At 45.5% G+C, this 27,126-nt stretch overlaps 1 long non-coding RNA gene across 3 annotated transcripts; it reads left to right on the top strand.

The window, feature by feature from the left end:
- The first annotated feature begins 10,962 nt into the window (after window positions 1-10,962).
- On the top strand, window positions 10,963-25,525 carry LOC120538641. Of its 3 annotated transcripts, XR_005635485.1 has the most exons (9): window positions 10,967-11,173; window positions 11,470-11,527; window positions 17,465-17,550; window positions 19,479-19,628; window positions 21,279-21,385; window positions 21,834-22,054; window positions 23,061-23,133; window positions 24,568-24,729; window positions 25,401-25,525. It is a non-coding gene; the product is annotated as an uncharacterized LOC120538641 (long non-coding RNA). The 3 variants fall into 3 exon arrangements; XR_005635484.1 differs by having other exon boundaries at window positions 10,963-11,173; window positions 21,834-23,133; XR_005635486.1 differs by lacking the exon at window positions 24,568-24,729.
- The last annotated feature ends 1,601 nt before the right edge of the window (window positions 25,526-27,126 follow it).

Here is a 27,126-nt window from a genome sequence, read left to right as displayed (position 1 = left end):
GCCCGATTCGAAAGAGTACGCATTTCACAAACGGGACCCTTCTGTACGTAGTTCAGAATACTGACCTCTTACTACGCCAGCGCTGATACACAACCGGCCTGCGCTTTTAAACCATGCCTGAGTATTCTCAGAGAAGAGGCTCTGTTTGAATTTTCAGACGCCGAGACAAAACTACTTGATTGTAAAGCCCTTTTCGGTATGAAAAAGCTAATATTGTTTGCTTCAGTCCTATGAATTTGTACATTAATCGTCGTACACGCAGATAGATGGATATAAATGCTACATCTTATATTATACGGCTCATGCGCTCTACACGAGTGCGCACGACGCACGCACTTGAGAATAAACTTGGAAATTATTCATAGTAAGAATAAAATATAAGGGTTCATCCATCCGTTTTCTAAAACATACTTGTTTGGCGCATATAATAATCAAAAATATGCCATACCGTGATCCTTGATGTTTCCGACGAGATTCGTGTCCTCTTTCAGTATTAACGGCCTGCTGAGTAATGGACCAGTCTGAACACTTTTATAGACCCAAAAAGCTGGGTGTTTTGGAATGTGCCCCAATCATTTTAATCGGACATCCGTATAATGGCCTTTGTCCGGTGTCTAGGCACCACTTTCGGACGCTAAAAAGTCAGGAATTTGGTTAATAGATTTGTTTAAACATCTGTACGTATCTCCAAGACCTTTTCACCTTTGCAAAAATTTTGATCCGGTCACAAAGTTAAGGGTTATCCGAATTTGATTAATAGATTCCGTTGTAACTGGTAGATTTGATTAAACAGACGCATTCTGTTTTGCTCCGAGGTTAAAGGTCATCAGCGGCTCAGGCCGTTTATGATGCGGAAGTGCCACCGATTCCCCAAAGACCACAGCCCGAGATATCCGCTCTGATTAAGGCATTCAAACTTTTAGAAAAAACTAAACGCCTTTCTTCATGAGGGGAGGATTAACAGGGGTAGAAAAAGGGTTGGTTTTAGATCGATTTTAATACAAATTATAAATATATTAATTCATTTAGCATTTAGACGTCTCCAATGTGCTTTAAAAGGGAACTGCTGCATCTTATTTAACTGTGTGATTTTAAAGGGCTTATAGCGAACTAGTTATCACGTGTTTTACACGTTATCATGAAAGCCTTTAACTTTTAAGAAACATGCGTCGGGGTGTATCTGCGTGCTAAGCGCATGGGGATGGGGGGCTTACGTTCAGCTGATGACAAACCTGTACGCTCCTGGACTGAATCAGCGCTGAGCGGGCGGGGGAGGTGGGGTTTTGGCAGCTGTGTTAAGACAATCGCGCACGCTTCAGTAGGGTCTGAATCAATCCTCGTCAGCGCTGCAGGGACCTACAGGCTGCAGTTTACATCTACGTGTCTGTTCGAGCGCGTAGAGCTTTGGCCCTGGGCAACTCACGGTCGCGCAGGGGGATGTCCGCTCTGTGTAGACAGAGAGAGCCGGGCAGCTTGTATTTCAGTGTGCTTTGAACTACACACACAAGCCTGCTAAAAGCTGACTGCTTGTCTTTCTGTGAGATTGAAAAGGCTGGATCTGTAAGTGGGCTTAGGTAAAAAATAAAAAGTGGCATACAAATGATATAGCATCGATTAAATAGATAGATATTTTAAAAATAATTGTTACATAGATACCAGGATTCTTACCCAAAGCAATATTGGCAGGAACGGTGACAAGTTAGACCGCCCGACCGAGCATGTGTGTGTGTATGTCCTCGGAAAATGGCCCAGGAAGTGGAGGGATCAGACATCATGTGCAGCCTATCGGTGAGGCTTAGGCAGGCCATTCAGTCTGGGTATGGATAGGAACATGCCTGAACTTGTCCAGGGTCCGCTGCAGCATGCCTGAACATGCCTGAACTTGTCTTTGGAAGAGGGGTGGGGATGGGAAGTGGTGGGGGTGGTGATGGGTTCAAGGGGGGCCTAGGCAGCCCTTGGGCATGTCTGAACTTGCCCTAGTGAGATGGGGCTAGGCCGGTGGCCAAGCAGGGGCGGGTGGGGGGGGTTCAAGGGGGTGGGGGCATCCATCAAATTGCCCTTGACAGCTTCCTGGGGAAAACAGATGGCTGGGCTAAAGGTCAACAAACAACAGGTGGTTGGGGAGGGGACTTCCTGTCATCAATCAACAGGGACCCTGATCAAGGTCATCCAAGGTCAACAAAACATCCGGGGGTGTGGGGAGGGGACTTCCTGAAAGGTCAACAAAGGTCAACAAACAACAGATGGTGGGTGGGGGCGGGACTTCCGGTCTTCGATTAAAAAGGGGCGTGGTTTAATCTCATCAATCAAATTTGGATTAAATTTTGACAGAAGCCGCCTGACGTTATACTACTGGCGTTGAAACGGAGTTTACTTTATTTTATTTATTTTTTTTAAGTGCGCATTTGGAGTAAACGCTGAACTTCTGGTAAAGACAGAATGCAAACAGCGGACTGCGGTAAAAAAAATCAACAACGATAATTATCTTCACTTTTTTGCGTTGACTTAATTAGTTTATCTTTGAATTTTCATATTTTTTAAATTTTCAGCTGCGTAACTAAATGTACAACCTTCTACTTTTCGGAATAAACGCCGGTTACAGTTGTGTCTTTAACGTGCAGAATTCATACGAACGCCACTCAAATCATTAAACATTAATAAAATACAAAGCTGAACGGCGGCACTCGGCGGTCATTACACGAGCAGCAGGGTGAAAGGCTGCCGCGTGCCATTTGAGTTGCTGACGGGCCGCTGAGTGCGACAGCATTGGAGGGGGAGTGTGAACAATTCGAAGGCCGGTGGTCCCGTCCTTTACGCTGAGAGACCATCCCGGTGCTCTGAGGACAGTTTGGAAGAGGGGCCGGTGCGGCGTGAAGCTCTGCCGTGTCGGTCCGTTTTTGAGACCCGCAGCCGACATCTTGGGGCCTTTCCGCTTTATTTTTATGGAGGAAAAAGACGGAAAAGAAGAAAGAAAGAAACGCACAAAGTTAACAGAGCGTGTAAATAACGGAGTGCGTGTAACAAGCGAACAGGCGGCGTGCAGGTTGACGTGTCGTCTGTGCTAAGAGAGAAAAGCCATCAGGAGTGTTAAGGTTTGCTTTTGTCTGACGAAGACCAGACGTGTAGTATTATTAGTATTATTAGTATTAGTAGTAGTTTTGTTAGTATTATTATTAGTAGTATTGTTATTATTATTATTATTAGTATTATTATAGTGAATGATGCGTAGAATATGCGGTGGGCTGGCACCCTGCCCGGGCTTTGCTTCCTGCCTTGCGCCCTGTGTTGGCTCCAGCAGACCCCCGTGACCCTGTACTCGGGATACAGCGGGTTGGGTGGATGATGCGTAGAATTTATTTGAAGTCATTGCTGTGTTTTTGGCAACTGTGCTGAGCTTTGAAGTGGTGGGCTGCTGTGGCGCGGACCCTCGGCCCTCACAGCAGTTTTGAAGTTTGTATGTTTTTCGGTGGGTTGGGGTGGCAGGCTGCAGTCTGAGGCCCCCCAGGATGTTGTGACACTTTGTGGTCCTTTAATTCCTGGCGCTGAGTTTGATGTGACCGCACGTTGAGATGTCGATGAGCAGAAGACGCACTGAAGGTGAACTTCGCCTGAAATGACGGCTCCAGGAGTCGAGTTTAGACAAACCGAGTCTTTGGCTTTGCTTCAATAAAACAAAAACGCGGACCCGACCCAATTAGGCCAAATCGAGCGGAGCCCCGAAGAAGCTGAAAATCGAGTTTCTGTCGTCGTCTTCGCTGCTCCTTCTGCCCGCCTTCCACAGCTGGCATCACGAATGTCTCGTATTTTGTTGTTCGCCTTCACCCTTCACTTTGCTTATTTTGAGGTGGGCTTTGAGCCTGCAGGCGTTCAGTTCCTGGGCTTCTCTTGTCTGTCATTGTCTGCCCTTCTCCGCCTGTCCCTCAAGGTGACCAGACATCGGTGGCTGCTGCTGCTGCTGAGCTTTAATTAAAACAGAAATACGGCGAGCGCCTTTAATTTAACCCTTTGCTTGGCGTGCCTGACTTGTATGGAGTCCCGCACTAAGGTTCATTATGACGACACATCCATCCATCCTTTTTCCAACCCGCTGAATCCAAACACAGGGTCAAGGGGGTCTGCTGGAGCCAACACAGGGCACAAGGCAGAACCGATCCCGGGCAGGGTGCCAACCCACTGCATGGCACACTCAAACACACCCACTAGGGCCAATTTAGGACCACCAATCCACCTCACCTGCATGTCTTTGGACAGAGGAAACCGGAGACATGAGGAGAACCCAGGAAGCAAACCCGGGTCTCCTAAGTGCGAGGCAGCAGCGCTACCCACTGTGCCACCATGCCGCCCATGCTGATACATGAATATGCTCATTTCTTATGTTCCATAATGTCCTTGCATCTCAGTGAGTGACCACGGTGGCCTCACTCTCTCGTGTCATCGCTTTGTCCCTGAGGTGTCTCACTGGTGACGGTGACATCTCCTTGTTTTGGAGAGTCCTGTCTGCGCTCATCCCGTTGGCCGTGTGGCCCTCCGCTTGTGTTTTGTGTCGTTTTCTGTTTCTCTGCCCATCCCATAAACCAAAATGGGCTCCAGTTCTACCAGCCGTCTGCCCGGTGGCATCAAATCAGGACTCGACTTGGGGAGTTCAAGATTCGGATCCCCTGCTAAATTCAACCAAAGGGGACAATTCAGATTCTGTTGGGGGGTGAAGCAGGGGGAGTGTAACCCCCACATTTTAAGAAGCCCCTTGAAGTGGTTGAGGATCAGATGGCGGGTACCCCGTGGCACTGCCCCCCCAATGCCTCAGCTCTCCAGTTTCAGTTTGTCCCTTTTCTGGTGATCAGGCTGACTGGTTTCTTTTTTATTGTCTTTACTCGGCTGCTGGTTTGCGTTTGCCCTGTCGGTGCCCGTCTGCTGTTTTCATGTTTGTTTGTTTCATTTCCTCTCTAATATGGTGTGGCGTCCGTCATCCCCTGAAATGTTAATAGAAATCTGAACACACAATGAATAAGACCCCCTGATCTCCGCATTTCCAGCATGTCTGTCAGAATGTCCCCACCTTTCCTTTGTGACGTTTGTATCCATGTCACTCGTTTTCTCTCAATGCCATTGTCGTATGCCATCCATTCACGTCATTTCTTATGTCTGCCCTTTCGACGTTTAATTGTTGACCGCGTTTATTTTTTTTTGGCTGTTCATGAATGTTTAGCCAGTAAAAGGAGATTTGCACAGGAACAGTAAATCGATGGCACGGGGGGCAGTGGGGGGGCTGCTGCTATTAATGTCTAGAAATGATTTACATAACAATAGAAGGAACAATCCTGCCTCGTGCCCTGTGTTGGCATTCTGATGTCCTCTGAAGAAGGAAACTCCGCTGTGATTCTGTTGTTAGACTTTAGTGCAGCGTTTGATGCCATCGACCAGTCTGATACTGCACAGGCTAGAAGGTCATGTTGGGCTCACAGGCTGGCACTGTGCCCGCTTGGTTTAGTTGTAATTTATCAAATCGATTCCAATACGTACAGAAATGTGCTGACGGAACTCCATCATTACACACACAGAAGTGAGATATGGTGTCCTGCAGCGCTCAGTACTGGGACTGTCACTGTTGTCACTTTACAGGCGTCACTGGGGTCTCGTGTTAAGTGTCACTCGTATGCAGATGACACCCAGTTATACCTTTCATTTAAATCAAGTGAAGTTTCTCCGATGTTGTCTTTAATTAGTTGTGTTAGTGAATGAAAGGAGTGGATGGATGAGAACGACGTGTCTTTAAACTCCGAGAGATGTTAATTACTGACGAGATCATTTTAAGATGAAATGCAGCAAAACAGGTTTATTATATTATACAGAGAAAACTGCATTTAAATAATCTGCATTGTTAATAATTAAAGGACACGCCGATGCTACACTAGCGAGGTCCTGGCACTCCGCTCACGATTGTCTCCTGCCTCGCATTGTGTGCCTCACTGGGACTGGCGTGAAGGGTAAAATAATTAAACACGAACTACGACGATATTTCAATGTTCATAAAACGTTTTGAGGATTCGACGCTCTACGCTTACGGATGGCTTAACGTCCATCACAGAGCTGACTGTGTGGCGATCGGTTACTGGGAGGACTGCCGGGGCGGCCTTAGGCATGGCATGTGCAAACTGGGCACTGGCACGGGGCGGCTACGCCAATATATATCTATACTAATAAAAGGCAAAGCCCTCACTCACTGACTCACTGACTGACTCATCACTAATTCTCCAACTTCCCGTGTAGGTAGAAGGCTGAAATTTGGCAGGCTTATTCCTTACAGCTTACTTACAAAAGGTAAGCAGGTTTCATTTTGAAATTCTACACATAAGGGTCATAACTGGAACCTATTTTTCCCCATATAATGTAATGGAGTCTTGAGTTGGAGATGGCCGCGGGGGGCGGAGTTTCGTGTGACATCATCACGCCTCCTACGTAAGTACGTAGAGAACAAGGAAGAACTCCAAACAGCGATGAGCACAAAACGCCATTTCACAATTGAGAAGGCAGAAAAACTTTATGAAGCAAATGATGCATACAAGCATATTCATAAGTACAGCTACTGCGGAAACAAAGCACGGCGTGAACCGTAAGTTTATATTAAATTAAGTTCATAGACAGGCTGCCACTAGCGTTTGTAATTTAGTGCCTGCCCATATAAGGCCGTCCATCAGCGGCAATCCAATACAAACACTGCCGCTAAATATTCACGGGTGAAGGACTGCGCTTATGGAGAGGAAGATGAGATGGTCAGGGTGGTGTTTGGCACAAACTCATTGAAACTGCGAGAGAAAGTTTTAAGTGCCGGGTCTTAGCTGACATTACACATGGCACCAGTACAGCTGGGAACCTTCGATGCAAGAACACCAAGCGGCTCACGTGAACTGACGCAGTGCACAGACAAAAAGCAACAGTTACAAAGAGTGCTGAACAAAAACCGAATTACACAATTGAGAAGGCAGCAAAAAAATATGAAGCGTCTGATACATACAATCATATTCATAAGTGCAGCTACTACGGAAACAAAGCACACGGTGGAAAAAGTGAATGTCCCGCTAAAGGAAGACAGTGTAAAGTAAAACCTGTGCATGCAGTGTGTCAGGTCTCAGATAAAGAGGAAGACGAGCTGTTTATTGATGCAGTAAGAAACGAATCGATGAATGAAACCTCTTATCTTTACAACGATTGACAAACACGGAATGTAACTTGAACACATCCTACAAATACGAGCCTGATTGAAAGAAATAATGAGAATCAAATCCTTGATGACAGCAACATTCAATAACACTCACAAAACAATTACTGTATATTGACAGTCATGTTACGTTATTTTAAAATGTTCCCTTTTCTTTTCATAACTTCTACTTCCACTGCGGTACACGGGTATATATATATAAATGTAGATCTACAATACATACTTTAGCATAGACAAGCCACACGCTGTGGCGCAATTGTAGAGTCTTCGCCTCTAACGCCGACATTCGAGGTTTGATTCCTGAGAGGGGTGTACTGACTATGTACTGCCAGCTACCCGATTCATTTTACCTTCGTGATCTCCTTGGTTTGGGACGTATGAAAAAATATTAGGTTAACGCAGAATCATGTTACGTTATTTTTAAAATTTTCCCTTTCTTAGCACAAGCACAGCTGAGAAGCTTCGATGCATGTACTCCATAACGCCTTAAAAAATAACACATTTAATCACACTTTCAATTCCAAGCAAACGGGAACTTTTGTCAATGCATGATTTCCTGGTACATCCATTACACTGATGCACACATCACAGCTACAAAAATGTTAGAGTCGGAATAAAGCGCGTTCCTACGACTGATCATTTCGACTACCCGAGCGAAGCCTTGATAAAAGCGTGGTTTTGTGCACACTGAAAAGCAAGCAAAATTAGACGCATTACAGAAAGCGGACTTTGTGGCTCTTACTGGGGATCATTGGACTTCGTGACCGTTAGTAATTCTAAATACATCTAATTACAAAATGTTCAAGACTGTTTTAGCCTAATGTACAAAATAATTTTGGCTAATGTTACTCAGAGTTTAAAGAGTAAGCTGGACAAATTACCTTTTATGTTTCTGACTTATTTTTTAAGAAGAAAAACTGCACTTTATGTTGAAATTTTGGTTATTATTATTTAAAGACAATACTATTCTGAAAATGTACTTAAAGTACTTAAACTACCACTTTATTTTGAAGTCTGCCCAATTTTAACCAGGGATGATATTTTTGTTTCTGTTTTGAATTCAAATGCAGTTTAAAAGCTTTTTTTTTCAGAAATTAAAACAGCTTCAGTTTACAATATTCATGTCCATGTCTATTATTTGATTCTGTCGCCCACTAAAACCGTTTTAAATAAAAAAAAAATTTGCATTTGGGGCAAATTTACGTGTCTTGATTACATACGATTAATCAAGATTAATTCTTACACAGCCTCTAATTAATTGGATTAATTTTTTTAATCGAGTCCCACCCCTAATATATATATATATGTAGATATATATATGTAGATTTGTATATGTTGTATATACAGTATGTATATATATATGTGTGTGTGTGTATATGTATATATATATAACTGTATATATATGTGTATAGATGTGTATATATATATATTTATATATATGTTTATATATGTGTCTGTGTGTGTGTGTGTATATATATATATATATGACAACAACACTCATATCAATGACAAAACAATTACATTAACAATCATCTTACGTTATTTTTAAAATGTTTGCTTTTCTTTTTCATAACTTCTTTAACACACTACTTCTCCGCTGCGAAGTATTCTGCTAGTTGAATATAAACATAAAGACGCTCGTGTCAAGAGCACGAGACGACCATGCAGTGTCCTCAATGGAGTGGCCACCCGCCCTGCATAAGCCCCCTGACTGACAATGGCGGGCGAAGGGGCCACCGATTCTGTCTCTGCCCAGTGCCACCCGAGTACTGCTGCAGTAAATAATTTCATCGAAGGTCGCACACAATCACTGCGTCACCGTGTTCCCCTGTTTAATAAGGTGCTTTAACTCCTGTCATCACGACGATGACGTCACGTAGACATCTCAGTATTTGAGTTACTCGGAGAGCTGGAATGTCACGGATGTCACGGACTCTGCGTCCTGTCAAAGTTAGAGAGCCGCTTTAAGAAGCACGTAGCGATTCACACACACACAGAAGATCAAATACGAAACAAAGCATTAAACGTGCGACTTTAATGACGATGGGATCTGAGAAACTGGTAAATTAAACGATTTTAAGATGACGTTTATGATGTTCTACTTTAATGACAAATAAACTCCGTGATTAAATGTCGAGATTGAAGTTGACTTTTCCTGCTTTCTTCCCGCTGCGTCCCTATTTTTTCTTCTCTGTACCCTAATAAGCTGTCATGTGACACTCAGACGCCGACTTTGATACGTGACTTTTCTTATTTCCAGCACTGTGTGATTTTGTGAACGTGAGCCTTCAAGTTTCTCCGACACGCTGTGTCGCTCGATCAACTTCCTTTCTCGTTATTTGAACACATTGTCTGGTTTTTCCTTTTGCCTCCACTTGGTATTCGCTGAAATTCTTCCATTTTTCCCCTCCGTGTTTTTTTCCGTTGTGTTTTCACAGAAGGCTGAGCTTAAGGGCGATTTGTATTGATTTGCATATTCATAGAGGTGTAATTCTGGGAGGAGTTAGGGGCGGGACAGCAGGCGCGTGCACGACGGTTACTTTTCACGCTGATCGGGATTCATGGAGCGGAAGTTGGCGATTGCACAGATTCCGGCGTCTGGATTTTTCTGTGCGTACGCACATTTCACCGTTTGTACTTGCGTCGTGTTTTAGTGCGAGTTCTACGCACGCCGTTATACACGAGGCCTCAGGACTCTAAACAAACCCAAATCATATTATGGGATATCATCTACTGTTAAATTGTGCTACGTACTTCTTACACGTTTATTGTTATGCCGTTTAGAGGGTGACTTGTCTTCTGTTCTGCGTATTTTGTTGTATTGACCCCCTTTGTCTTTTTGACCCCCCACTGCACGCCCAGCCTACCTGGTAAGGGGGTCTCTCTTTGAACAGCCTTTCCTGAGGTTTCTTCCATTTTTTTTTTTTGTCAGTTTTTTCTTGTCGTCTTAGAGAGTCGAGGCTGGGGTGGCACCGCCTATTAATGCCCACTGCGGCACTTCTTGAGTGATTTTGGGCTATACATAAATAAATAGTATTGTATTGTTGGCTGGGATTGGCTCCAGCAGACCCCCATGATGATGGATAGAAGATACAAGCTGGTGAAGTTGGCAGATGATGTCAAGATTGGTGTGTTGGCAGAGAATTTAAGATCTGTTACGTCATCACAGATGGACTTGGTCAGCAGACGGGCATGGGCAGATTTGTGAATTTTAATGTCAGGAAATGGAAAATGGGAGGAGTGAATACACAATGGGGGTCTGAAGATCGAGAGACCACCTTATGAGAAGGATTAGCAGTCGCAGTGCCTGGCAGACAAGCCATGAAGAAGGCTCACAGCGTGTCAGGTTATATAGCGCCTTGACGTGTCCCAGGAGGGTCTGCTCAGGTGGTGAGGCCTCAGCCGGGGTCTCCATAAAGTCACAGCAGCACAAGAGAAGGTCCAGAGAGAGCGACTGGGCTGATTACACAAGGGGTGAGTGATGAAGAGGAGTCCTGACTGAAGTGTCTCAAATGATGAAGGTGGGGGGGCACCATTGGGGGTCAATTTCACACCAATGTTAGAAGTTTTTCTTCACACAGACAAGCAGTGACCAGGCAGTGTGGTGGGCAGCAGGACTTCAGGGGACCCTCGACGTAGAAGAGTGACGTGGGCAGGACTGGCGATCCTCGCTTCTCGTCCTTGGGTGTCCAGCGTTGCGTTTCTTTCTTTCCTTCGTTTCCTTGTCCTTCTCTTCCAGTGTTGGTCTTTGAGGGCAGCTCGGTGCCAGTCCAGTTGATTGATGGGTGCCACTGCTTGGCTGTGTCCCTTCAGATTATTCTCTCTGTCCTCACACGTCACTGTCACTTGTTTTTCTCCTCAGCTCGGCCAGTGAGGGGTCGCCATCTTCTTGCCACTCGCTGCTCCTCTTCGTGATGACGACGTCCGCCACGCTGTGTCTTCTGCTCCATGCGTGAGGTGGGACTGGTGACCCTGTAAGGTCCTCTGTGATTGTCCGTGGGGTGACGTCTGTGTCCGCGTGAACTGCGTCTTTGTGCCAAGCGGATGTACGCGTTTTGGGGGCTTCTCATGTCCTGTGCTGGGGGGGCTTTTGGTCTGCAGACTCTTCATCACTTTGAGCAGCGGCTGGCATTTCAGCCTCCGTCATTTAACTGCGACTGTTGGTGGCTTCTGGAAAAGTCCAACTGCAGTCACTTTGATTTGATTGATTAATTTGATTTTATTGATTGATTGATTGATTTGATTTCTTGCAGGACGGCCATCACTGCCAGCTGTGGGGTGAAGCCTGAAGAAGCCGACTGGCAGCGGACAGTAAGTTGTCACTCATTTGTCCTTTGAACTGCCGTTGGTGTCTTTAGTGGACTGACTGACTGGGCCGTACTTTTAAAACAAATCATATCTATAAACAGAGAGCCCCCCATTACGGTTGGCACCCCTTGTAAAAATGAGCACAAAGGGTTAGAAATAAAAAATGAATTCCCGGAGTGCTGAAGACGCGTCGCCTGACAGCGAAAGAGCGAGAAACGCCGGACTTTTGATTGAAACAAATTAATTGAAAGAAGAACAAAGCCCTCATCAGGGAGTCAGTATTTTTAACAAAGACACGTTGGCACCATTGTTGGCACCCTTAGAAATGAATGTGAAACAATGGAGCTGAAGCGTGTGTGCCATTTAAATTGGACCTTGTTAGGCTGATTGGGGTGTAGAGGAACGTCCTGATTAGCAGCAGATTTACAGAACAAACGCGGCCCTCCTTAAACTCGTTGGCACCTCTCGGTCGGCGTGTTTTGTCTTGTAAATGTGCAGATCAGCACAAGCAGCAGGCGGCCCACCGACACAGAAGGCTCTCTGGGCTCAAGTCTGCTGACCTGCGTGTGGTCGTGTAGAGAGTCGTAGGGTGAAGAATACGAAGGAGATGATCTGCGTGAACGCGGCGTTAGAACAGAAACGGCGTTCATGTTTTACGTGGACAGGAAGTGCGAATATCAAATAAAGACTTTCACAGAAAGTGCGAATAGAACAGAACTATTAGTCCAAAATAGAAATCGGGTTACGGCGTGATGTCATCGAGGCCCTCTGGGTGGTAAGAACTGGTCATCGGAAGGTCACGGGTTCGACTCCTGCTGCTCTTATCATTCCTGTTAGACAATAAAACACCCGTTTGATTTGCGTCTCTCGCCGCCGTACGTGTCGATGTAATGAACTCGTGAAGGCTGGCGCTGTGTTTACTGATTGAGTGACGTTCAGACTCGCTGCTGTGTCACATAAAGATGAGCTGTGACTGAGGGGACCTTGGGCTGGAGAAAGAGAAGAGAAGCCCACCGCACAAGAAATGTAAGAACAGCACAGCTGTGCCCAGCGTAAAGGAGAAAGGTGGCACCGTTTGGATACAGCGAGAGGTCGGCGTCGTCCTGCCAGTCAGTCTGCCCCACACCTGTCCACCAACGAAACGGGACGGCTTACAGATCTCGCCAACGTATGACGTGCCGGTCTTTACATTCACGTGTCACTTTTATTAATGTCACTTATCGTCATTCATTTCCGTCTCTACATTCAGTGTAAAGTCACAAGTAGCCTGCAGAGCTCCCTGTGTTGGATCGACGCGGGCAGTGCCAGGCTGACACAGGACACATGTACTCGAGTGACTTCATCTGCAGGTGGCTCTGCCTTTGTCCAGTTTGTGACTCTCAGAACGTCCTTCTCTCGCGGGGCGACTGGGATCTTTTACTGTGGCATAGGGCGTGACAGGAGCTTCCACCTGAGGCCAAAGTCACTTAAGTACACGTGTCCTGTGTCAGTCTGGCACTGCCCGCGTCGATCCAACACAGGGAGCTCTGCAGGCTACTTGTGACTTTACACTGAAGGTAGAGACGGAAATGAATGACGATAAGTGACATTAATAAAAGTGACACGTGAATGTAAAGACCGGCACGTCATACGTTGGCGAGCTTTGTAGGCCGTCCTGTTTTGTTGGTGGACAGGTGAGGGGCAGACTGACTGGCAGGACGACGCCCAACCTCTCGCTGTATCCAAACGGTGCCACCTTTGTCCTTTACACTGGGCACAGCTGCATTGGTCTTATGTGAGGGGATGATTCTTGTGGTGACATCTTCTGTTCTCGTTCTCTGATGTTGAACCCTCGTCCTCTTCTGAGGTCCCCTCTGTCACAGCTGACACAGCAGGTCAGATCGGGGGGGGGGCCTGAATGTCACTGAGAATAAAACTGAATAAAAAATAAACAAAGTGGCACACATTTACACCGGCGGGTACAGACTGGCATGAAATAGATGTTTTTATTGGATAACAATAACTGTGATGGGCTGGCGCTGTGCCCGGTGCCCAGTGTTGGCTGGGATTGGCACCAGCTGACCCCCGTGACCCTGTAGTTAGGATGTAGCGGGTTGGAGAATTGATGGATAATAACAATAAGAGCAGCTTCTTGTTTATTGTGTGGCACTCGAACCCGCGACCTTCTGATTACGAGTCCGCACTGCTGCGCCACCACAGCACTCGTGACAGCGGAGGACACTGACAGGGTTTTGTTTTCTTCGGTTATATTCTTATATAAAGGCGCTCTTGTTGTGTTGTGTGTTTGATCTTTGGACTTCAGTCTTCTCACGTTACGCACTTCACGTCCACATCTTGTCACTTATCACTGAAACATGACAAGCGTTTCTGTTCTAACGATCTTTGTAGACACGGACCACCCATGACGTGTGTGTTATAAATCATGAGCTGCTGTCTTATTCACCGTCCACCACTCTCTACAACGCCACACGTGTGGTCACCGGTCACAGGTGTCACTTTTAAAGTCCTGGGAGAAGGGCTGTCATGGGTGAGGACCAAAAGGTGGCCATGTGTGGACTAGTAACCTCGACGCAGCATAAGATGACACTCCATGTGTCAAGGCCACCTCCGTTTGGTGACAAGCAGCAACTTTGACCCCTTGTGCCCCACCCCGTTGGACCCCTGGGGTCCACTGACATGGCCTGCACAGCCTCAGGTCCTTCTGATGACGTCCATTAGTGGAGTGAAGTCCTCCAGCCAGTAAGTGTGTGTGTGTGTGTTTCAATTTCATTTCCACTAAGAGCACCCTAAATTATTAAGGTAACAAGACAAACGCGTTAAAAGTGACAAAGTTCTGGCAGTTGGTGGTCACAAGAATTCTTGGCCATTAAACTGCAGCACAAACGGTGTCACCTTGTCACCCCAGTGCTAGCAGCCCCCCATCGGCCTACCATACAGTTTAGGATAAATTGTGTGTGTGTGTGTGTGTCTGCACACACCTCTACACACACTGGCACACTGGCACACTGGCACTTTGACTCGCACACCGTCCCCTCCTTTGTCCAATTCGTCCTCCTTGTATGAAGTTTCTCTTCTGTTCTCTGCCTGTGACGTCGTCTTCTCGTCCCCAAACCTACCAAGTCAAATTCCTGTACGTGACATTCTGGCAGATAAAAGGGAGTCGGATTTCTGATTCTGACCATAAAGGTGTAACTTCCTGCACTGCATGTTGTCCAAAACTGAGCAAAAATAGACGAGACCCCCAAAAAGTTGGCCATCTTGCATAAGCAGACACCCGGATGAGTTGAGGGGCACATCACCTGTGGGCCGCGGAGTCAGGAGGTGACGGACCACCGCAGCGTTCTGAAGGACTGACTTCTCATCCACATTAACACTCCGTCCCACCTTAGATCACTTCTTAAAACCGTTGTCACCTCTCCGCCAGCCTCCTTTGTCCTGTAAGTGTGCCGATAAAAACAAACTGCAAGCAGTTGGCAATTCCAGCCCCTCACCGACGTCTCCGAGCTCATCCCTCGATTATCTGGGAGTGAAGTGGAGTTTTAGAGTGGAAATAACAGATTTATTATTTGGAACACACGACTTTCATGTGCGCTCCGTTTCTACAGCGATCTGTGCCAACACAACGTTAAGACTGAAACTCAGTCATATTTTAGTAATGAATGTTACAGAATGTAGGCATAAACTGTAAAATGTGTGAAGCCTGACAGCCAAAGAGAACATAAACACTTTTATAAAAGGTTCAAGACTTTACAGCAGCTTCCATGGCGTACTGCTAAGACTTCGTCACTTAGAGCGCAGCAGACTTGTTGGACTTCAAGAGATCCGAGTTCGAGTCCCTGCTGGAGAAAAAATTGATTTCTTTTGAACCTTCGCCGTTCTGCCTGCCTGAACTCCGTGTCTGTCTGTCTATTTAGTAATAACAGTCATTTTATTATTATATTGGAGCTTCCCTGTCTGCCTATCATATAGTGCCTTTCCTTCCTACCTATCTATATATCTATCCCCTTAGCTGTTTTTTATATATCTATTATACAGTGCCTTCCTGTTTATTTATATATCTGGTGTCTTCTCTGTCTGTCTGTCTGTCTGATTGCATATAGCGCTGAACTTACTGCTCTGTACTATTCTGTCCTCTGCATGTCCTGGAGTACAAAAGAAACAGCACCATACAGCAACATGTGAGGACTGGCAAGATCGGGGAAAAAACACGCGGTCACTGATTACAAACCGCAAGATGAATGAAAGAGACAATATATGTAAAAACATCATCGCACAGTACATGCAATATTATCAGAAAACGAACAGCGTCAGATCAGATTTGAACATGCGCCCGATCTGACGCTGTTTGTTTTCAAATAATATCGCATGTGCTGAACTATTTTAGAATAAAAACATACATTTGATTTCAGTCAGTCTGTAAGAGCCAGTGTAAATGCTTGATAATTGTAAAGGTAAGCTTTTATTTTTTAATTCAGTTCCATTCTCTCAGTCGCATTCACGATTCCAATCTGACAGCTGTTTTCACATAAAGACGCGCTATAACTCAAATGTGATTTATTTGGAGACGCGCTATACTCGAATGTTATTTATATAGGGAAGAAAGTACAATGACAATTGCTTATTAAGTGTAATAGGAACCATAGCCCAGAGAGATGTGTACACTGCAACAAGTAGACATGTCGTGAATGTAGGAAGGGTGTGTGTGAATCGTTAATATTTGAATGTGATGATTTTATACAGCACGGATCGGAAATCAGCAGTTCTTAGCATTGCACCACGCAAGCTGTCGTATCAACCGCCTACTGTAACTTGCTTTATTTTTTCTTCACTTATAGTCTACAATAAAAGTGCACTTGTTTTTTATTCTTGTACACCAACATACGTTCCTGTGTTTGAGCGACACGGGCGTTTAAAAAAAAATAGACGTGTAATGCCACAAAAAGCGCACGCAGGCACTTCAGTTCGCAAGCATTGGTACGAGAATGCAGTCACAAGTACGCTGCAGAGCTACAGCGCGTCTTTATGTGAAAACAGCATTCTCAGATTTAGGATCCTGAACACGACTAAGAGAATGAAAAGTAAATAATAAAAAACAAAACTAACCTTTACAAGTATCATAAATTACACTGGCTGTTACACATTGAAATCAAATGTATGTTTTTATTCTAAAATAGTAAGAATAAGAGCAGTTTACTTCTCAAAGCTGAATCGTGAGATCGAACTCATGACCTTGTGGTTACTAGTCAGCAGCTGATACCATTACACTACCGTGCCAGTTCTAGTACGTATGTGTCAGTGTGGCCTGCTAAGGCGGCTTTTTTCTGCAGTTATATTTTTGAATAAAAACATACTTGTTCTGTTATATTTGTACCTTTTGTGAAAGTGTTTGATATTTGGACTTCAGGCTTCATACATTATATAGTTTATGCCTACATTTTGTCATTTACTACTACAATATGAAAAACGTTTCTGTTTTAAAAATGTGTTTACATGGATTACTGTAGAAACGGAACACACGTGAAATGCAGTATTCCAAATAATGATCTATTATTTCCACTCTAAAACTCCACTTCACTCCCAGATTATCCATCAAAGCCTGAGCTGGGAGAAGTCTGTGCCCGTTCTAAGTCGGTGGGGGGATGGAATAGCCGGCTACTTGCAGCTTTTCTTTTATCAGCACATTTAGATGACAAAAGACGCTGGCGGAGAGGTGAGAACGGTTTTAAGAAGCGATTCAAGGTGGGACGAACCCACAAGTTTTTTCGTAGGCTCTGGTAATTCTAGTGTTAAGCTGCCGCTCCGGTTGGTTGGTTGGTTTGTTGTCTCCGAATGTCGTGTTAATGGTTTGTTTGTTTGTTTGTTTGTTTGTTTTTTATTGTTTTGCAGCAAACACTTTAATGAATGAACTCTGCACACTCACCCCCAGTTGTTTCTTTGCAGGACCACCGCATTTGGAGCTGCTGACATCTTGCCACTTTCTCATTTTCGGGAGAGCTGCAGAGCAGACAATGCCAGCGGGCACACAGGTGGGCACATCAGAGGCTCATGTGGGCTTTTTAGTTTGTTTTTTCCATTGATGGCATGTGCTGTGTGTGTGTCTTGCCTTCCCTTCTTGAATCCCATAATGTCTATTGTGCCATCATCGTAATGTAGTCTCTTGTCATTAATGGAGGACACAAACACACAAGACCCCCGGGGGGCTGACGGTAAACATCTCCGCGCGTTCAAGAGTTACCACTACACCATAAGGTTGCTGGTTTGAAAAAATGGAGATTTTGTAGATTTCACGTGGATCTGTTAGGTCAGTGGGATGTGACGAGACCCGAATGAGGACTTGGACAGGAGACGCAAGGACGTGATGGCGGGTTTAGTGCCTCTCTGACTGGTGGCATGTCATTTATTTCCACCGAGTGCAGATGGCCTGGACCTCCGTGTGTCATTCGATACGTCCTGACTTAGTCGAGGTAGCACCCCGATGGCCCCAGCCTGTCCTGTTATCATCAGGTGGTCTCCGTGCCATCCATCTCTGCGGGCAATGCCCAACATGGCCAGGGCAGGGTGAGCCCCAGAGAGAGATCCCCATTTTCACAACAAGTTGTCATCACAGAATTTAGAAACAAGTTTGATATCCTTTGGTGATTTTTAATCCGACTCTCGTCTCATGCAATGCAGTGCGATGCCATTTAGTTTTGTGAAGTCTAAAATCACACAAGGAGGGCCACGATGGCCTTTCACAGACCCTGCATGTTGACAAGGCCTTGACTCTGTAATAGGAGAAGGAAAAAATGGAAGACACCTCAGGAAAGGCGGGTCAAGAGAGAGAGAGAGAGAGAGAGAGAGAGAGAGACCCCCTCAATACAACACAATAGACAGGACAGAAGACAAGTCATCCTCCATACAATACAGGAATACAATAGAAATATCACATACAAGTACAGAGCAGAATTCAACAGGAGATGATATCCCATAATAGGATTTGGATTTGTTTAGAGAGTCCTGGAGACCTCGGCCATCAAGCTGACTGTGCCTATTGGCCAATCCACAACTCAGTCAGTGCTGGGCCAGCCAATCCTTTGAAAGGACCCCTCTGCCCGCTGATTCCTGCGATCCTCCATCAGGGATGACTTTACCTTAGGCAGGCAGAACAACTTGACAGGTGGGCACCAAGTGCCACATTTGAGTACCAAGAAGAGAAACAGAATAGGTGAGGGTTAGTATCCAATTCTAACTATCATATGACTTAGTGATGTTTTAGTGCTAATGACTAAGAGCAGACGTGCTGTCTGTACAATAAATCAGCAGCTCTAGTCGGGGTGTCCTAAACTGAATCTGTGAGTCTTTGAAAGCTGAGACCGAAGGGGCATCTCTTATATGTGCAAGCTAAAGTTAGAAAATGGGACAAACCTGAGAGTCTCCGCCATTCTTAATGCACTGCCAGAATAAAAGGTTTTGTCTCATCATCGCCATTCTCAGGTCTGTTCCATTTTCTAACTTTAGCTGGACTCACCCCTGGTGAAGTCTGCAGATGATGCCAGGATAGGTGGATTGGCATACAGTCTGGAATCCACTGAGTCGTCACAGAGGGTTGTGGACAGCAGACAGGCTCGGGCAGACTAGTGGGAGATGTCAGATTTAATGTCCGTAAACGTGTGAGGTTCAAATAAACAATGGGGGGCTGGCAGTCGAGAGTACCCCCCGTTTTCTTGCTTTTTTAAAAGATCTGCATTTGCCTTTTTCCTTTAATTTTTCTTTTGTGTTTCATGCATTGTATTTTCATGCAGTGTATATAAATAACATTTATTAATATTTATATTATTATTATTATTATTGTGGTTATTAATATTATTATCTTATTGTTATTATAAATCATATTATTGATATCATTATTGTTCATATTCTTGTTCTTATTGTTTTTATATTAATATTATTTTTTCATCATTATTATTATGTTAAGAGAAAATCTGGTAACTCGGAGGAGGAACCCAGCAGGGAGAAGGAGGAGAAGGGCGGGCAGAGTGGCACAGCGCAGGACGACGGCGGGCTGGTCGACGGGGCTGCCGAGGGTCTCGCATGTGTTAAGCATCTGTGTGCCGAGGCCAAGGAGGTAAAGGAGACGACAAAAGATGGCCGAGAGCCCCGGGGGTCCTAGCACTCGGAGAGCCAGTGGACGAGCGTTTTAGTTTTCTGTGGGTGTGTTTGATCAGTCGAGACCAGAAATCCTTCAGACGGGCGACACTTTAGATTTCATTGACTCAGGTTGTCTGTGTGTTCATAAGATTGAAGAGATGAGTGCTTTGAATGAGCAGATAGTGAGAAACACACAGCAGAAAGTCGGGTCTGGACAACCAAATTCACATCTGAAGGCGACTCTGCTTGTCACCCCGGGAGAACAGCCGAGCCCGGGGCAGCCGCACCATCAGTGTAAGACCAGCAGAGTCTCTCGGGGGGCTATGTGACCAACATTCGCCCAGTGTGACCCCCTCAGCACACGTCAAGACCAGCATACAATGCAAAGCATTAGAGAGAAAGAAAGAAAAGAGTTAACAGGCAAGACATTTTATACGTTTTAACTCCCAAAACAACGAACGAGTACATAACAAGGACAAAGACACACATTCCCAAAGTAACTCTCGCCCTCACCCTAAGCCTGTCACTAGAGGTGACCCGTTTCCACCCGTTTCTGTACTTTGGTTTGCTGTCCTTTAAGTTCAACAGGACGGTGAAATGGCGGAAGCCCAACGGAGGGCACAGGCAGCCGAAGCCAACAGCATAAACGTCCCATCCTTCTGGCCCGGGCGGGTTGAACTACAAAAAGGCTTGTCATCTGAGAGGGGTCCCCCTTGTGACCCCTGCAGGTGGCTCCCCTAGTGCATTGTGGGTGCTGTTGCTCCTCCCTTCACTGCTGCATGTCTCCCCCCCAACTCTCATTTCCTTTTCCGGGTTAAATCCTCTTCAGCCCACCCGTCCCGTCCACAGTGGGTCTCCTCCTTAAAGGCGCAGCTCCCCATTTCCTGAGGGACACCTGAAGGAGACGCCGACTAACAAAGGGTCCCTCAACGAGTGGCACCCGCTGCAGCTCATTCTTTTTCTATATTTTTACCTTTTGTTCTTTCATTTGTCTTTGTTAACGTTTTATTTATTTATTATTTTATTTATTTTTTACTTATTCATATTTTTTTATATTTATCCATCAAATATCCAACCCACTATATCCTAACTACAGGGTCACGGGGGTCTGCTGGAGCCAATCCCATCAGCACAGGGAACAAGGCAGGAAACAAACCCCGGGCAGGGTGCCAGCCCACCACATTTATTTTTTATTTATTCTTTTTTAGTTTTTCTTTTTTCTTTATTATTTTTTTTCCTTCCTCAAACACCATTAAGGATTTTTAGACCCCCAGTCTTTCTGTTTAACATTTTGAAATTCATTTCACAACATTCATGTCACCGTCTGTGTTACGCCCAATCTGTGACTTTGTCCCTGTGACGCCAGTCGGTGGTTGTGGGCGTGGCCATGCGGGTCACGACCTTGGCGTCACTTCCGTAGGACACTCATCTTGAAGGCTGTGATTGTGGATGCGGTAAACCCCCCGATTTAGCGTTTGCAGAACTTCCTGACATTTGTCGGCGACATTTTTGTTTTTTCTCGATTTCCTGCTGACGGTCCCGCTGTGTCGTTTGTGCTTTTTTTTTTGACATCGTTTTTTTTCCTGGTCTTCTGATTACAAAGCCCGTCTCTGTTTTTTCTTCCAAGACAGCACCGTGCGCCCTTCGTCCAGAGTCTGCGCTGCCTGTGAGGCGTCGGTGGGTCGGCAGACTGCTGCGGGACCACAGGACATCATCGGACCGAGAGCTGGCACAGTAGGACAATCTGCACGTCATCTCGTCACCTCCTCCACCTGTGTCCTCACTCTGTCTGTGTGTGTGTGTGTGTGTGTAACTGTTTACTAGTCGTCATCATGGGGGGCACTTTGGGAATCGTCGTCTTTACACTTCAGTTAGCGTTTAGTTTCTTGTGTTGCTGTGGCTGCATACTCACGATTTCCTCAGCATGTGCACACGTGTGTGCGTGTGTGTGTGTGTGCGTGTGTGTGTGTGTGTGTGTGTGTGTGTGTGTGTGTGCACCCCAACTCCTGACACCCCTAATAATATCAATGAGTGGCTGCTTTATAAAGTGTGACTCTGAGCCCCCCCGTCCCTCGTGTGTCTCTCTGCACGCACAGAAGTTTCCAGAAGTCGCTCGGTGCCCGCAGCTTCACACCTTTGTCGTTTCTAACGTCTGCCGCAGTTCATTTTATTTCTGTTGCAGTCAGAAGAACAAAAGGGCACTGAGGAGGGTGAAGGAAAGCGAGAGCCAAAAAAGAGAAAAAGGAGGAATAAAAAGAAGAGAAAAAAGAAAAAAAACTAAATCCAGCGGTACATGGGGGAAGAGCCCAGAAGATGGGGGCACAGAGGAGGTTGATCTGAAAACGACAAAACGGAGGAGGAGGAGGAGGAGGAAGAGAAAAACAAAAAGAAAGTGGACTGGTGGTAAGCGGGCAGGTAAAGATGGGAGGCCACTGGAGACCCCCTGGGGGAGCCGACAGCTAAATGGGTGGCTTTCTGTTGGAATTCCTAGTAAAATTGATTTGCACCCTGACTTTGAGTAAAAGGCTTCAGTCGCATAAATCAAAGAACAGAACACCGATGGACGAGCGGATGGCACTCAGGCAGATGTCTAAGGCCATGCTGGGCACTTCTGGGGCATCACGAGCAGCGACAGTGCAGATAATTAGGAGGCCACTGATCATCACCGGCACTTTTGTGTTTTATGACTAAGACAAGAGGTAGGGAACTTTGGTAACCTTAGTGCCACATAATGGCAAATAAATAAAAGAAAGGGAAAGAAAACATATTCAGCAACAAAATGTCCATTATGTCAAAGAGCAAATGAACACAAACAACACAAATCCTGATCTGTCAAACACGTTTAGTCATTTTAGGAAGCAAAAGAGAGAAGAGTTTAAAGTAGACCTGGGGGTGATCTAAAGATAGATGGATGGATAGAGTGAAAGGCGCTATTTAATTAATAGATATGAAAGGTGCTATATAATAGAGAGAGAGAGAGATATGAAAGGCAAAACCCACATAACTTCAGCCTATCACAGTACAGGACCGATGGCACCTGTGACGGTGGGCTACACTTGACTCTAGGGCCGCCATCTTGTGAAGTGTGACGACTGGCTGCTCCTGTTCAGCCTTTTCTGCTGATTGTGTTATTACAGCAGCACGGGGTCCCACCACTGGATGGCGCTGAAGGTTGTGGTGGTCACGTCCTTGGTGGCTCTTAAGAGTTTTGAGTGTCAGGGTCTTCGGTGCTCTTCCTTTGTTCTGTTGAATTGTCGGTTTCACTTTTGTCTGCTGTGCCAGGCTCGTTCTTCACTTCCTCCATGTCAGCCCTGTGCCATCTACTCAGAGGTGCCGCCCTCTTGTGGTACACTGGTGCTCTGTTTTGTGTCTCTTCATTTATTTCTCTTTCTTTGTTTCGTATTCCAAGGTGAATTTGATCCGAGAGTGCTGCACTTTTTGTACCGAAGGATTGTCATGGGCAGCGAGAAGGAGGGGCCCCAGTAAGTATTCCTGCTTTCACAATCAATGTCTAAACACCCGTGGAGTGCCCGTCAGTGCGCTGTGTGTATGCTGGTGTCCTGAATGAGTATAGAAGGTCAACCCCAAGCCCACTTTGCCCACCACTACTCACAATGGCAGATTGCACCCAAACCCCCCCGTCACCCATTAATTCACCTGTCACCCATCTCCTGATGCTTTACGGCTGTTTCTCGTTACTTAATAATTAAATGGCAGTCCTTGGTGACGTGTCTCGAGACCCTGCTGTTGAGATCCCAGCCCACCCACTGGCTATGTGGCTCTCACAGGGTCAGCTCTCATGGGCACATGTGGGTTTCTTGCCACATCCTACAGAGGGCATGTTATGGCTGACTGGTGACCCTAAAGTGGCCTGTGATATGTGCCAGGATGCCCAGTACTGTAGACAGGCATCCCAGCGAGATTTATGGTGCCTATTTCTCTGGTGTCCAGCACAGACCCAAATATAAAAACCACCTCAGCATATTTCAAAGAGGACCCTTAATAGGCAAAGCTGTGCAGAAATGCCACCCTCAAGTGTGCCAATGCGTCGTCGGGCATTCAGCTACTGACACCATTTGGCCACTTTTGAGCCTTGCTGCATCCTCTCTTTATGATGTGAACACTTTTATCACATGATACCATTTTACGGTAATCCTGTGAAAAAGTTACTGCACCCCATGGGAATGGTTGACTTCCTCAATGAGTTTGAAGAGAAAAATATTAGAGAAGCCAAACAGACCCGGGGAGAACACACAAACTCCACAGGAGCCCTGGAGACCTGAAGGAGAAGCGCTGAGCCCTGACGTGCCACTCGTCACTGCCCTGGCACATCGAGAGGATACACGAGGGCACATGTAGACAGCACAGATCTTCAGAATTCGAAGTTACGATCAGATACTGTAGTGGCAGGCATGTGGCACACACGGGACGAGAAGGAACAGCAGAGGATCGAGGCTCGTGATTACCCGCCTTGGCGTTATGTTTTTGTTAAAACAAACAAAAAAAAAAACTTAAAGCGTTACATATTTGAAAAAAACGACATTTTTATTTAATGTAAAACACGCAAAACACTAAAAGAACAAAGTCAGAAGTGTAAAAAGTATGATAATGATACAGATGATGATGATGATGATCCAGATGTATTCAGGGGCTACCATTCTGTTTGAACAGGTGTAGTCCTTTACCTGGCACTGCTAAGCCTGATGGTTTGTCTTGATCACATTGTCATCATCGTCATCATCATCAAGAAATAACTACAAGGAAGTAAGGAAGTGGATCTCGGCTGTCAACATTCACTTTTACTCCTGGCTGCCTCACAAAATCAGGACGAGGTGGTGCTGCTTTATGTGAAGGGGGTCAACAGAAACCCAAATGCGATCGAGCGTCACTTTCAGAGTCATCACTGTCTGTTTCAGTGTCACCTCCTGAAGAATGACAGACCCACGGCTGACCAGAGGCTCCTCACCTTCACTGTCCGCTCATCTCAGTCAGGGGTGGGCAACACCTGGGCGGCTGAAAAACCTTTTGTACCAGATGCCATTACGCTGGTATGAAGACACGCCCACACTGTTGTCAAGGTAATGCTCAGGCCTAATGCTCATGTAGGACACACCCACAAGCCAAAGTAACACTTGAGTCTAATATCTGCACAAAAAACACACCCACACTGTTGCCAAGGTAACACTTGAGCCTAATGCTTACAAAAGACAAGCCTACACTGTTGTCAAGGTAACGCTCAGGCCTTACACTTGTAAAATACACGCCCACACTGTTGTCAAGGTAACGCTCAGGCCTTACACTTGTATAATACACGCCCACACTGTTGCCAAGGTAACACTCGGGCCTCATACTTGTATAATACACGCCCACTCTGCTGCCCAAGTGATACTCAGGACTAACGTTAGGGAGGTTGATGGCAGCAGTTCATGGTAGTGGGTGGTCTTTGCCTTGCCCATGAAGGATGACAGGGACAGCAGACACACTGGGATATATGGAGTGGGGGTCCTCCATGTTGGGTTTGAATGGCAGTTGGGCTGTAAGGGGGCCTGAGCTGTAATTGAGGTGCCCGAGTCACAATGAATCATGTCGTGAGATTGGCTCAGCCGTCTGGGACACTCAGATGGTCTCTGATCTTATTTCTGTTATCCTAGAAATGTAAAAATGTTCTTATAAGAAGAGATTAAGGAGGAAAAGGTGACCAATAAAAAGGACAACAAGAAGAAGAAGTTTTCAATTTTTTTTTTTCCAGAGAGGCAGGAGGTCCTGATCAGTGAGAAGATGACATGAAGTGGAGAAGTGGAGACTGGGACTTTGTTCTTTGGTGTTCTTTGATGATCTTTGGTGTTTTTGGTGTTCTTTGATGATCTTTGGTGTTTTTTGATGATTTTTGATGTTTTTGATGTTCTTTGTGTTAAGTGTTTGTCCCTGTTTGTGTTTTTTCTAATTAAAGACAGAAGTTATTTTGAATAACTTGGGTCTCCTTGGCATTGATTGGCTCAGGAGTGCCCCCATCATTTGGATCAAGTCAACTGCGTTGATATTGGGTCTCTGAAAGGATGGAGAAGTCAAAGCCTCAGTCCTTGGATCTGCCTTGGAAAAGTAAGAAATCAAAGTTAGAAACAACTTGTATGTGTGTGTGTTTTTTGGGGGGCTCCATGTACCTGGTCAGCCTCCTCCCTTTCCCTTAAGGTGGTCTTTGACTTCATCCATCCACCTCTGCTTTGGTTTCCCTCACTTTCTCTTCAAGTCCATCACATGTTTGCCCAAATCTCCATTGGGTCTCCTCACCACATCTCCATACAGTCCTGCACTTTCTTAGATTTCTCTCTCGCGTGTACCTCTGATGGTCTCCTTTCTTATTTTTGTAATTCCACATGTCCTCCTCAACATTCTCTGACAACTCCAGTGTCATCTTTTCCTCTGCTTCCTTATTGCCCACCATATCTCGGCTCCAGACATCACGGGTGGTCTTAAAAACCTCACCTTTTAACCTCCACCTTAATTAAACTTTCGATCTTCATCCAGTTCTCCTATCCACACTGCACTCTGTGGGTTGTCTCTTCCTCTGGGTTTCTATCCTGGGTTACCAAAAGATATGAGATATTTAAACATCTCCACTCCTCTCAATGGCTCTCCATGAAGGCGACCTTCTGAATCCTAATCATCATCAGACCCCCAAAATGCTGCCCTCCTCCTCTTCTTCTTCATCTTCACTCCTCCATCTTCTAAAGCCCTTCACCAATCTACAGACTTGTTCTCCATGTCCTCTTCATGGGGCCAAAAAAAAACCAAAGTCATCAACACAGAGCCTGAGCGGGGGGGAGGCCGGTCAGATACCCCAGCAGTCAACACGACGATAACCAGAACAGGGAGGGGACGAGTTCAGGAAGACCCCTGGAGCAGACAGAAGGTCCGTATTTATTTATATCTTGTATTTCTAATATATAGCACCTTAAACTGTCTATCTATCTATCTAGCACCTTTCACTTCCATCTATCTATATAGCGCCTTTCACTTCTATCTATCTATCTATTATATAGTGCCATCTATCTATCTATCTATCTATCTATCTATCTATCTATCTATCTATCTAGCGCCTTTCACTTCTATCTATCTATATAGATAGAAGTGAAAGGTGCTACATAGATGTGAAAGGCACTATATAATAGATAGATAGATAGAAGTGAAAGGCACTATCTATCTATCTATCTATCTATCTATCTATCTATCTATCTATCTTGTCCCCAGTACCGAGTCCTCACTTTGTCATTCACATCCTCACACTCTTCTCGGGTCCTCCTTTCTCTCTCACACACCTCCAGACCTCTTGATGTGTCCCTCCATTGTACTTCATCTCACTTTCCGTTTTTCTCTCTGCTTCTCCATCAGTTGTTCTTCTACAGTATGTACTATATAGCGCCTTTTATATATCTACCTTGCCATATAGTCAGTGTGCCCCCCTCAGATGGTGGTCT

Source organism: Polypterus senegalus, chromosome 11, assembly GCF_016835505.1.
Source record: "Polypterus senegalus isolate Bchr_013 chromosome 11, ASM1683550v1, whole genome shotgun sequence".
Taxonomy (NCBI): Eukaryota; Metazoa; Chordata; class Cladistia; order Polypteriformes; family Polypteridae; genus Polypterus; species Polypterus senegalus.
Note: the sequence above shows the minus strand (reverse complement) of the source record. Positions and strands in the feature narration are given on the sequence as shown.